Source organism: Castor canadensis, chromosome 12 (assembly GCF_047511655.1).
Source record: "Castor canadensis chromosome 12, mCasCan1.hap1v2, whole genome shotgun sequence".
Lineage (NCBI taxonomy): Eukaryota > Metazoa > Chordata > Mammalia > Rodentia > Castoridae > Castor > Castor canadensis.
Genome location: NC_133397.1, coordinates 38,204,174 through 38,216,300, shown reverse-complemented (window position 1 = coordinate 38,216,300; position 12,127 = coordinate 38,204,174). Strand labels below are relative to the sequence as shown.

General features: G+C 37.6%; 1 protein-coding gene and 1 pseudogene across 3 annotated transcripts in view; one reads left to right on the top strand and one right to left on the bottom strand.

Annotated features, from left to right (window-relative positions):
- Positions 1-12,127, bottom strand: part of Camkmt (calmodulin-lysine N-methyltransferase) — a 421,570-nt gene that overhangs the window by 327,519 nt on the left and 81,924 nt on the right. The window lies entirely within an intron of this gene.
- LOC141414805 (pre-mRNA-splicing regulator WTAP-like) lies at positions 5,374-6,632 on the top strand (annotated as a pseudogene).

Genomic DNA, 12,127 nt, shown 5'->3' with positions numbered 1-12,127 from the left:
AGCATAATGATTTGGGGGTTCATCTAGGTTGTAGCATGTACCAATAATTCCTTTTTATTACTGAAAAATATTTCATTGAATAAATATACCAATTTTGTGCATCCATTTACCAAGTTCTATAATAATATAAAATAATGCCTAAGAACCACAGTTCATAACATATGCTTACAGATAACTAGTAATAAAAAAATCTGCTTTCAGATGTCACTTATATGTCACATTAGTTACTTATATGTTCCTACTTAGCTGGACTTCATTTATAAAATTAATAACATATTGATAAGATATAAAATATAATTGCTAATATGAATAACATCAAGAGTTAATAGTTCTGTAGAATTAGGAAGATATTCACAGAGCAATACTTAAATAGTTAAATTAGATACATGTATGTCCCATGACCTCACAATCCTACACCTATTCTCACACAGAATCATTTATTGACATGGAAAACCAAAGGTAGTCTAAGGCAGTGAATAAAAGTTTATTATGAAATACTATATATTCACCAGCTGCAATAAACTGGATGAATTTTCAGCAACATGGTTATATTATAATAGTAAAACATTGAATGGAAAAAGTCAAGAAACTCAACACAATCTCTATTATAATGTTACTTATATAAATTGAAAATATATACCTCAAACAACAGCATACATTTTATAAGAGCAAATTAAAACAAAATGATTATAAAAAGAAAGTGACTATGCAGGGACCATTACTAACAGTGTGCAACAAACTGAAAAGTATGAGTTACTGAACATTCTGTAGATAAAGTCAAAGATTTTTAGGGGGAACAGAGGATGTCATTTTTCAAAAATATTTGCTGCCCCTAACTGGAGAAAAATTGTAATTTTCTGTCCTAATGAAACAGGCTTGGCCATGTAAATTACTCTAATCAAAAAATGTGAAAATAAATTGTCTGTAACCTAGCACAATGGTGTACTTGTGTCTCTTTTCTATCTACTACAACTGCTTCAGACCCCATATTGGGACCCCAGATTGAAGACAACATGAAACACAGCTACAACAAACCCAAGATAAACATATAACATGAAATTTTGATGTTGTAAGCCACTGAGATTGTGGGGTGGGTTATTTTGTTATGACAGCATAACCTATCCCATTATGACTAATATATTCACATAAGTGTACATGGTAATAACACCTCTGTCAAGTTTATTCAAACTAAACTTGGCACTAATGCTGTATATATTTGGATTCTGACTTACATTCCTTCAGATATATGCCCAGAAGTGGTATCACTGGATTATACAATAATCAGTTTTTGAGGAACCTCCATACTGCTTTCATAGTGGCTGTACTAATTTACATGCCCACCAACAGTGTATGAGGGTTCCTTTCCCCCCACATCTTCACCAACATTTGTTGATGTTTGTGTTCTTGATGACAGCCATTTTGAATGGAATGAGGTGAATCGTAAACCATGGCTTTGACTTGCATTTTCTTCATGTATGTATCGGCCATTTGTACTTTCTTTCTTTTTTTATTGTTTTATTATTCATAAGTGCATACAAGGCTTGGGTCATTTCTCACCCCTGCCCCCACCCCCTCCCTAACAACACACTCTGCCCCCTCCCTCTCCCCCCCCAATACCCAGCAGAAACTATTTTGCCCTTATCTCTAATTTTGTTGAAGAGAGAATATAAGCAATAATAGGAAGGAACAAGGATTTTTGCTGGTTGAGATAAAGATAGCTATACAGGGAGTTGACGCGAATTGATTTCCTGTGCGTGTGTGTTACCTTCTGGGTTAATTCTTCTTGATCTCACCTTTTCTCTAGTTCCTGGTCCCCTTTTCCTGTTGGCCTCAGTTGCTTTTAAGATATCTGCTCTAGTTTCTCTGCATTAAGGGCAACAAATGCTAGCTAATTTTTTAGGTGTCTTACCTATCCTCGCCCCTCCCTTGTGTGCTCTCGCTTTTATCATGTGCTCAAAGTCCAATCCCATTGTTGTGTTTGCCCTTGATCTAATGTCCACATATGAGGAAGAACATACGATTTTTGGTCTTTTGGGCCAGGCTAACTTCACTCAGAATGAAGTTCTCCAATTCCACCCATTTACCAGAGAATGATAACATTTCATTCTTCTTCACGGTTGCATAAAATTCCATTGTGTATAGATACTACATTTTCTTAATCCATTCGTCAGTGGTGGGGCATCTTGGCTGTTTCCATAACTTGGCTATTGTGAATAGTGCCGCAATAAACATGGGTGTGCAGGTGCCTCTGGAGTAACCTGTGTCACAGCCTTTTGGGTATATCCCCAAGAGTGGTATTGCTGGATCAAATGGTAGATCAATGTTCAGCTTTTTAAGTAGCCTCCAAATTTTTTTCCAGAGTGGTTGTACTACTTTACATTCCCACCAACAGTGTAAGAGGGTTCCTTTTTCCCCACATCCTCGCCAACACCTGTTGGTGGTGGTGTTGCTAATGATGGCTATTCTAACAGGGGTGAGGTGGAATCTTAGTGTGGTTTTAATTTGCATTTCCTTTATTGCTAGAGATGGTGAGCATTTTTTCATGTGCTTTTTGGCCATTTGAATTTCTTCTTTTGAGAAAGTTCTGTTTAGTTCACATGCCCATTTCTTTATTGGTTCATTAGTTTTGGGAGAATTTAGTTTTTTAAGTTCCCTATATATTCTGGTTATCAGTCTTTGTCTGATGTGTAGCTGACAAATATTTTCTCCCACTCTGTGGGTGTTCTCTTCAGTTTAGAGACCATTTCTTTTGATGAACAGAAGCTTTTTAGTTTTATGAGGTCCCATTTATCTATGCTATCTCGTAGTTATTGTGCTGCTGGGGTTTCATTGAGAAAGTTCTTACCTATACCTACTAACTCCAGAGTAGTTCCTACTCTTTCCTGTATCAACTTTAGAGTTTGTGGTCTGATATTAAGATCCTTGATCCATTTTGAGTTAATCTTGGTATAGGGTGATATACATGGATCTAGTTTCAGTTTTTTGCAGACTGCTAACCAGTTTTCCCAGCAGTTTTTGTTGAAGAGGCTGCTATTTCTCCATCATATACTTTTAGCACCTTTGTCAAAGACAAGTTGGTTATAGTTGTGTGGCTTCATATCTAGGTCCTCTATTCTGTTCCACTGGTCTTCATGTCTGTTTTTGTGCCAGTACCATGCTGTTTTTATCGTTCCTGCTTTGTAATATAGTTTGAAGTCGGGTATCGTGATACCTCCAGCATTGTTCTTTTGACTGAGTATTGCCTTGGCTATTCGTGGCCTCTTGTGTTTCCATATAAATTTAACAGTAGATTTTTCAATGTCTTTAATGAATGTCATTGGGATTTTGATGGGAATTGCATTAAACATGTAGATTACTTTTGGGAGTATAGACATTTTTACTATGTTGATTCTACCAATCCATGAGCATGGGAGATCTCTCCACTTTCTATAGTCTTCCTCAATCTCTTTCTTCAGAAGTGCATAGTTTTCCTTGTGGAGGTCTTTCACATCTTTTGTTAGGTTTACACCTAGCTATTTGATTTTTTTTGAGGCTATTGTAAATGGAATTGTTTTCATACATTCTTTTTCAGTTTGCTCATTATTAGTGTATAGAAATGCTAATGATTTTTCTATGTTGATTTTATATCCTGCTACCTTGCTGTAGTATTGATGATGTCTAATGCTTCTGAGTAGAGTTTTTTGGGTCTTTAAGGTAAGGGATCATGTTGTCTGCAAATAGGGATATTTTGACAGTTTCTTTACCTATTTGTATTCCTTTTATTCCTTCTTCTTGCCTAATTGCTCTGGCTAGGAATTCCAGTACTATGTTGAATAGGAGTGGAGATAGTGGGCATCTTTGTCTGGTTCCTGATTTTAGAGGGAATGGTTTCAGTTTTTCTCCGTTAAGTATAATGCTGGCTGTAGGTTTGTCATATATAGCTTTTATAATGTTGAGGTACTTTCCTTCTATTCCTAGTTTTCTTAGAGCTTTTATCATGAAATGGTGTTGGATCTTATCAAAGGCTTTTTCTGCATCTATTGAGATGATCAATAGTTTCTGCTTATCATGGAAGACTTTTATTGCTCCATCTATTTTGAATGATAGTTTTGCTGTGTAGAGTATCCTGGGGTTGTAGTTATTTTCATTCAGTGCCCGGAAGATCTCACCCCACGCTCTTCTTGCTTTTAATGTTTCTATTGAGAAGTCTGCTGTGATTTTGATGGGTTTACCTTTGTATGTTACTTGTTTTTTCTGTCTTACAGCCTTCAATATTCTTTCCCTAGTTTCTGAACTTGTTGTTTTAATGATGATAGGTTGTGGGGTAGTTCTATTTTGATCTGGTCTGTTTGGTGTCTTGGAGGCCTCTTGCATCTGTATGGGAATATCTTTCTTAGATTTGGGAAATTTTCCGTTATTATTTTGTTGAATATATTACACATTCCCTTCGCTTGCACCTCTTCTTCTTCGAAGTCCATCATTCTCAAGTTTGGTCTTTTGATGGAGTCGGTGAGTTCTTGCATTTTCTTTTCACAGGTCTTGAGTTGTTTAATTAATAGTTCTTTGGTTTTTCCTTTAATTACCATTTCATCTTCAAGTTCTGAGATTCTGTCTTCTGTTTGTTCTAGTCTGCTGATTGGCCTTCCATTTTGTTTTGCAGTTCTGTTTCATTCTTTTTTCTGAGGTTTTCCATATCCTGGCTGTTTTCCTCTTTAATGTTGTCTATTTTTGTCCTGAGTTCATTTATCTGTTTATTCATCGTGTTCTCTCTTTCAGTTTGGTGTTCATACAGTGCTTCTATGGTTTCCTTTATTTCTTCTTTTGTTTTTTCAAATTCTCTATTTTTGTTGTCTTGGAATTTCTTGAGTGTCTCCTGTACATTTTGGTTGACCCTATCCAGTATCATCTCTATAAAATTCTCATTGAGTACTTGTAGTATGTCTTCTTTTAAATTATTCTTGTGGGCTTCATTGGGTCCTTTGGCATAGTTTAATCTTCATTTTGTTGGAGTCTGAATCCGACTATCTCTTTTCTTCATTCCCCTCTGGTTCCTGTACTAATTTTTTTGCTGTGGGGAAACTGGTTTCCCTGTTTTTTCTGTCTTCCTGTCATTGTCCTTGGTGTTGTTACTGTCCCTGTACTGTGTGCAATTAAGTATTTTCTAGCTTGTAATAATAACAATGGTAATATTTAGAATGGAAGGGTGAGCTGAGATGGAAAGCAAGAAGTTAAAGAAAAGGGAAAAACAAACAGACAAGTAGGAGAAAACAAAACAAGGAATCAGGGGGAGCGCCGGGGTTGCGGCGGGAGGAGCGTGGCGGTGCCGGCGACGGCACGGCCTCGGCCTATGTGACTGGTGGCATCCGCGCGGCCTCTGTCAGGAGAGGACTCAAGATGACCAACAAAGAACCTCTTCCCAAAAAAGGTTTGTCTGAGTAAAACAGACTTCAAAGTGATGGCACGAGACGAGTTAATTCTAAGATGGAAACAATATGAAGCATATGTCCAGGCTTTGGAGGGAAAGTACACAGATCTTAACTCAAATGATGTAACTGGCTTAAGGGAGTCTGAAGAAAAACTAAAGCAACAGCAGCAAGAGTCTGCACACAGGGAGAATATCCTTGTAATGCGACTAGCAACCAAGGAACAAGAGATGCAAGAGTGTACGACTCAAATCCAGTACCTCAAGCAAGTCCAGCAGCCGAGTGTTGCCCAACTGAGATCAACAATGGTAGATCCAGCGATCAACTTGTTTTTCCTAAAAATGAAAGGTGAACTGGAACAGACTAAAGACAAACTGGAACAAGCCCAAAATGAACTGAGTGCCTGGAAGTTTACGCCTGGTGGGCCTGATGCCGTCGGACTATTCCGGAGAAGAGGCCACCTCCGAAAAATTCCCCTTCTAGAACATGTAGACACTTGAGAAATGTTTCTGTTTGAAGAAAATAGAGGGAGAAACAGAAGTCTTAAGTCTGTGGCACATTGTGTCTTCAGACAGTTTGGAGGATTGAAAACCTAGAGATTTTTAAATCATGAATTGAACATGTAAAATTCCAGTAAAATGTAAACATGGAATTGCATCACTCTTAACCTTGAGCATAGTGACTTAGAGACACTGTATACCAGTTTTGCCAATAAGACTGTGGACTTCATGATTGTTAATGAACTACTGGGTCAAAAGGTGAATTTGCCTTTAAAGAATTTACTTGATAAGAACCAACTTAATAGTCATCAGACAATCAAATAGTAGGTGTCAGTACAAGTAGTGCATCTATTTAACCAGTTAGCTTAGGGCTCTGTATTATTGGATGGAGCCTTAAATCAATGTGGTTTAAATCAATGGTTTGTTCTTTGAATGGTTTTGAAAACTGTAGATATTCTTATCTGAGGAATGTACAAACATAAAGGTGTGGTATCAAATTTCAGGTTTAAACTGTTGGAAGCATTATAAACATTCATTTCACAACTAGATTGTATAAGGATATTGGCTGTGATGAGACTCACCGCATTATTTTTTTCAGTAGTGAACTTTTATGAAACTCTCATCCCACCCAACAGGCACATGTTAAAGCAGCATTGTTGGTGTTAGTGGGGGAATGTGTTCCTTCATTGTATTTGAGCCCTTTGTATTACACTCTTGATATTAAATTAAATGTGCCTTCAAAAAAAAAAAAAAAAAAACAAGGAATCAAACAAGAAAATTTCAAAGGTGTAAACAGGGAGCATTAGTGTACTAATCGACAGTAAGCTGAACAGGCATTAGAGAGACAGAGAGAGGATTGAAAATAAAAAATAAAAAGAATAAAGATAAGAATAAAAATAAAAAATAAGTAAATGAAAGAAATATATGTATATATAAAAATAAAATAAAACAAAATGAAAAATAGAAAATTAAAAAAAAAAAAAAACCTCCAAGTTCAAATGCAATGAAGTTTCAGTCTTAATAATTTTGGTGTCTGTCTCAGTCTCCAATCCTGGAGATGGTGCCTCAGATGTTGTTCTGTAGTTGTCTCATCAAAGGGGATGCATAAAGTAGAACAAAATTGCACCAAAAAAAAAAAAACCCACAAAGTGTCCCAAGTTCAAACGCAATACAGTTTCAGTAAGTTTTCCAGCATGCAGGTGTAGTTCAGTTGTTTTCTCATCAAAGGTAGGGAGAGAGGAAAAAAAAGAAAAAAAAGAGTCTGGAGACAGTTCTGTGAATGGTTCTGTGGCTGTGGCTTGCCTGCCCGCTGCTGTCAGCCTGCTGTTGCTGGAGGCTTTATTTATGCAGATCTCAGGAGTGAGCTTAACACTCACCTGGCCCTGCAGGCTTTGTTTACTCAGAGTTCTCCTGTGCTCCAGCCGCTGCTACCAGCTTTCCCCTTTCCAAGTACACTGGGGGAGGTGACACTGCACCCGCTTTTTCAGGCCTGTGTGTTTGTGTACAGTTCACATGGGAGGTGGGTCTTCTCCCTTCTCCTGTGGAGTTTTCCTCCCTCCGCCACTCTCACAAGCTTTTCCCACTCCTGGTTGCTGGGCACATGCCCCCGCTCCCGCCGGAGCCCCTCCGGCCCACCTGGCTTGTTTATTTACAGTTCCGGGAAGGATTCCCTTCCCCCAATCTTCGGCACTCAGTGAGCCCTACCCTCTTTCCCACGTGTCTTTAGTGTTCTTATTGCTTATTACTTAGTTTCTCTTTTTTCCCCAGGTGGAGGTCAGTCTGTCCAGGGGGCTATGCTGCTCTGGCCCAGGGTTGTCTCTGGAAGTACCACGTACCGCTAAGCTCACCTTGTCTGCGCCTTCCCAAGCCATCTGGGCACGGGCCACTGGTGGCCCGGGGGCTCTCCTGGTTTCTCCGTTTAACGTGAAGTGGAGATTCTCTGTGCCGGCTGGAGGTGTGGAGGGGTCTGTACTTTCTTTCTTTGAAAAATTTCTGTTCAGTTCATTTGCCCATTTCTTCTTCATTGGGACCTTGATTCTTTGGGAGTAGTTTTTTGAGCTCCCTGTAAATTCTGTCAACCAAGACATTTTACTTTCTCCAACTATTCACAAAACAATCATGAAGACCAAGTTATTAATTATATTGCCATAATTCTCTTTCTTTGGGTAAACATCATCACACAAGCTGTTTCAGGGTTTCCTACAATCAGGCAAAGAACTGCATGCCCCCAGGAACAAGCTAAATGACTTATCATACCCTCTAGCCAGGAACACACACCATCCCCAATCCTAGCACATACTTTTATATAAAACTGGTCATGTACCAGGCTTAGTTAGCATCTTCTTGATACTTTTATTTATTTAGACACTGAAGTGTAAGGCAGAAACAATGAAGGAGGTGGAATTTGTGCATATTAAGCCCTTATTCATAGTTCAGCACATGAATTTTTCTTTAAAAGCTACATATGATAATGGACATTGTGTTGTCTTCTATTCTTTAGTCTCTTTATCATCCTGCAGGTCTCTCTAGCTTTGGGTCAGTCAAGTTTCAGTCTCCTCCTCACACAATGGCTCATCCCTCCCTGCCTCCAGTCATCACTGGTTTCTCCCATTTCTGTCATATGCAGCCTTTGGATAGTTTTATGTGTACTGACAACCATTTAGCATATAATTTTGGATTATCATGTACTATTTTTGTTTTGTTTGTTTTAGGTCAAATTGTGAGACTATACCAAGACTGTTGCCAAGACAGAGTGTGAGAATGTTTTCTTAGGCAGGTTAGAAAACTTTGACAAAAGGAAGCAAGTTATAGGAGTTATAGATAATCCAAACTATCCTAACATCTCAAAAAATGGAGGAAAATGTGGACTAAATGATAAGCAACCTCTTTAAGTTCACCAAAGCAGCCAGCCTATAACAGTGTTCTGTACATTTCAGCTTTACCTTCATAGGGAAAATATTATTATATGATTATTAGAGAGAATAAAAGATTATGTTATTAGATCTTTCTAGTCAATCCTTCAGATAACTGCAGCCACCTGACATTTTAATTACAACTTCATGACAGAACCAGAGCCCAAACCATACAGTTCAGTTCTTGAGCTTCTGGCCCCCCCAAATTGTGTGAAATGATAAATGTTTATTGTTGTTTTAAACCACCCAGTTTAGGAGCAATTTGTTATGCAGTGCTGTATAACTAATGAACTCCACTCAGCAACTTCTACTTATATCTTATTGACCAGAATGTGTCACAACCACCAACAGCTTCAAGAGAGTCTGGAGAGTATTTTCACCAGGCAAATTCTTGCCCTAAACAAACCTAAGTTCTGGTTCTTCAATTAAGGAAGAAGCAAGAGGAAATGGCCATCAGGTATGGAACTACTCTACGACTTCAATTCAGGCTTCTCCAGAAAGAAAATGATCTTCAGAAAGGAAGAGAAAGAAACAATATGAAGAAGATGCAGCCTATAATGAGTAAGAAAATAATATAAGACCTAGTAGTTGCTTTAAGAGGGTTTGAATCTGCAGGCAAGGCAATTTGCATTCCCCGTGCTAATTAAAGTTAACTTGTAATTTCTATCATTAATCACTGAAGAACCCTGACAAATAGGAGAGAAAAAGGAAACAGGAATATGGAAATGCTGTTTTGAATTTTTGGAAAAGGAAAATAAGTACATATAAAAAGTTTGATAATATTCATGATAAAAATTTTGTAAGAGATTATTAATTTGTTGGTTTATATACATATAAAAATAAGTGTTCAAGAGTACACAAAAAGCATGTATTAGGAAAAAGTATGGGAAGTGACGAGAGGCTCCTTGCCTTTAACCTTGGTCTTGACTTTTCAATATTTTTAGCAGTGACTTAAAGACATAAAAGGTATGCCTATCAAATGCTCATATGACACATCTGGGAATGATACATATAATAACAGAATAAAATTTTTAAATGATCTTGACAGCTTACAATACTGTCATTCACACATCCAATAATTCTAAGAAATTATTTTAAGGATTTAATTTCAGTTTCCACAAAATTCCTCAGGGCAGGACTGCATCTCATGTTATTTTAAAACCTCCTATGATATCCAACAAAGTATTGGGGATATAGTAGGTATTTCATCAATATTCAAAGAATTAAACTGAATTTTATTAAGTACAAGTGTAGAGAAGTTTAGAATAAATCACTCATCTATTCAACATAACATCTTACTTTCCATCAGGCCACAGCACTTATTTCCTTCAAGGACTCTAAAATGGATCTTAGAACAGTTGCTTAATCCCAGCTACTAGAGAGGCAGAAATCGGGATGATCCCAGTTCAAGGCAAGCCCAAGGAAAGTGTTTGCAAGACCCCATTTCAACAAACAAAAGCTGGGCGTGGTGGCACGTGCCTGTTAGCCCAGCTATGAGGGAAGCATAATTAGGAAAACTGCAGTCCAGGCCAGCCAGGAGTAAATGCAAGACCATATTCAAAAAAATAACTAAAAGCAAAAAAGGGCTTGGACTCAAGCAGTAGAGCACACCTGCCTAGCATACACAAGACTGTGAGTTCAAATCCCAGTACTGCCCCCCAAAATCCACAGACCTACAGGGCTGGGGGTGTGGTTCAAGTAATAGAGTGCCTGCCTAGTGAGCAAAAAGCCCTAAATTCAAATCCCAGTACTGCCAGAAAAAAGGTCCTACAAGTGGAATTTTTCTCAGCATACCCTTCCTGAGCAACCTTAAACCTTTTAAAGAAAGACTGCAATAAATAAGACTTTACAGGACACTTGAAAGTCTTTGCACTTTTTTTTTTTTTTTTACTTTTGTTTCATATTACACTCAGGTCTATGCCATTAGACTGTAAGCCCACTAGGCATCTTAAAAAGCATTTTAAATCTTGTGCCATACATATGAAATGAGAATGGATGCACACCCCTGTTGCAGAGCTACACAACATAACATTTTCTTGTTACAATTCAGTATCATTGCAGGAAGATAAGCACACCCCATAGTCTTAATTTAACAGACATGAAGAAGTCAAGCTCTATTGTTAAATGTCACAGCCAGCCAGCCCTGCATGATCAACCTTTATTCTTTTCTGGCTTCATTATGAGGATGATGCCTTTTAACTGTGGTGACTAAACCTGTTAAACTACAAAGCAAGAAATTTATAGAACCTTTATAAGAGTAATACTGAACAGCTTAAATGTAAAACCTACAATTAAATTCCAAAACTAAGCACTTCACCCCCAAGAAAATGCTAAGTAGTTCTTCAGCAACATTCCTGATTTACATACTCCAAAGATGACAGGATTTATATACATACATGCTGCAGTGATATTAATAGTAATTTTTCTCAAGTACTGTTCAATATGAAACATAGTAATATTAACCCATGCGTTACAAAACTAACAAATTTCCTCTTAGCATACCAGGGACAGGAGCTATGCTTAGCATACCAAGGAAAGGAGCTTTTTCATTTTCAAAAAGCCTTCTTTTGTCAGATGAAAAGCCCTGAGAGTAAAATATTTCAGTATAGTTCAGTGTTAACAATGGATATGCCATTAGATTACCATACAAGTGAATAAAGCTCCAAATGATATGAACATTTTTTTCACACTTTAGATTTTGATGTGAAATGAGTCTAATTATTTATTCATAGACTTTTCCTCTAAGGAGTTCAAAGCACTATATTTTAAATCTTCAAACACCTATTTCCTAAGCTCTAAAATCTACTAGGTAGGACAGAAGAACATGTGACAGGGAGGAAGATAAAGAAAAGCAGCACAAAAGAAAAGGTTGGTTGGAAAAACTCACGCACATTTTCAAATGAGGTGGTGCATTTTATTCATTCACTCAAACAATTTGGGAGCACCCTTGTAATTCTAAGTCTGTGTTAGATGTTAAGAATATAGAAATACCACCTGTTCCAGCAGCTCTTCAGACAGGAATGACAGATATGTTGAGTGATAATTACATGGGCCAAATGGTATAACACAAGGATAGCTAAGTGCTGTGTAGCACAAGGGAAGGAACCATTGGATTTCAGAAGGCTTTAACAAGAAGGTGAGATTTCAGCTAAATTTACAAATAGTAGAAGTCTGTTGGAGAATTAAGAAGAGAACCTTTGAGATAGAGGTAGCGTTATGTTGAAATCCAAGGAATTATCAATAGGTTTGACCTGTTCAAGTTGTGTGAGAAAAACAACACAGCTTAGGGGAAAGAGATGATATTTGGTACCTA